Below are 1,091 nucleotides of genomic sequence, written 5' to 3' on the forward strand. Positions count from 1 at the left end.
TGTTAGCCAGGATGGTCTCGATCTCCTGACCTCGTGATCCGCCCATCTCGGCCTCCCAAAGTGCTGGGATTACAGGCTTGAGCCACCGCGCCCAGCCAGACCTTTTTCTTTATTGCTATGTAACACATACATAATAATATACGTAGCACATATAAACAGCATTATTAACTAAGGAACACCCTGTAAATCACCACCTCACCCAAAACTAAGAACATCTCCAATAATTTATTTTTTCTGTTTGTTTTGAGACAGGGTCTCACTCTGTCATGCAGGCTGGAGTGCAATGGCATGATCTTGGCTCACTGCAGCTTCGACCTCCCTGGCTGAAGCGATTCTCCCATCTCAGCTTCCTGAGTAGCTGGGACTATGTCGTGCACCACTATTCCTGGCTATTTTATTTTTATTCTTACTTTTTGTAGAGATGGGGGCGTCTCACTAAGTTGCCCAAGCTGATCTCGATCTCCTGCCTCCAGCGATCCTCCCACCTCAGCTTCTTCAAGTGCTGGGGTTACAGGAGTGACCACCGTGCCTGGCCCAGTTATTTTCATTACCATCTATGGTCCTACATCCCAACCTCCCCACCTCCCTGACCAGGCTACTCATGCCTGAGTTTTGTGCTTATTATTCCTTTGTTTTTTGTTACTTTCTACTGAAGAATAACTGATTCTCAGTCAAGTACACTAATCCAAAGGGCACGGCCTGATTCATTTTTGCTCACATGCGCACCTGTCATCGCAGCCCCTGAAGATGTAGGGCATCCCAGACCCTAGGAAGCTGGCAGGTGCCCGTCGTTCCTGATGAGTGAGTCACTGTCCTGATCTCAGCCTCTGGACATTCGCGTGCCCATCCCCGGACTGCACATAAATGCAGTCAGACAGGACTCACCATGTGTTGGCTGCGAGACTCCCTGCTGAGACTGCATCATCTCCTTGCTTTTCACTAGACAGTCTAAGCATGTATATGCATGCGTATACCTAGAAGCTATCTTTTTCAGCCAGCTTTGCTTTTTGTTTTGTTTTGTTTTGTTTTGTTTTTTTGAGACGGGGTCACTCTGTTGCCCAGGCTGGAGTGCAGTGGCGCGATCTCGGCTC

The sequence above is a fragment of the Mandrillus leucophaeus genome, unplaced genomic scaffold (assembly GCF_000951045.1).
Source record: "Mandrillus leucophaeus isolate KB7577 unplaced genomic scaffold, Mleu.le_1.0 Scaffold237, whole genome shotgun sequence".
Taxonomy (NCBI): Eukaryota; Metazoa; Chordata; class Mammalia; order Primates; family Cercopithecidae; genus Mandrillus; species Mandrillus leucophaeus.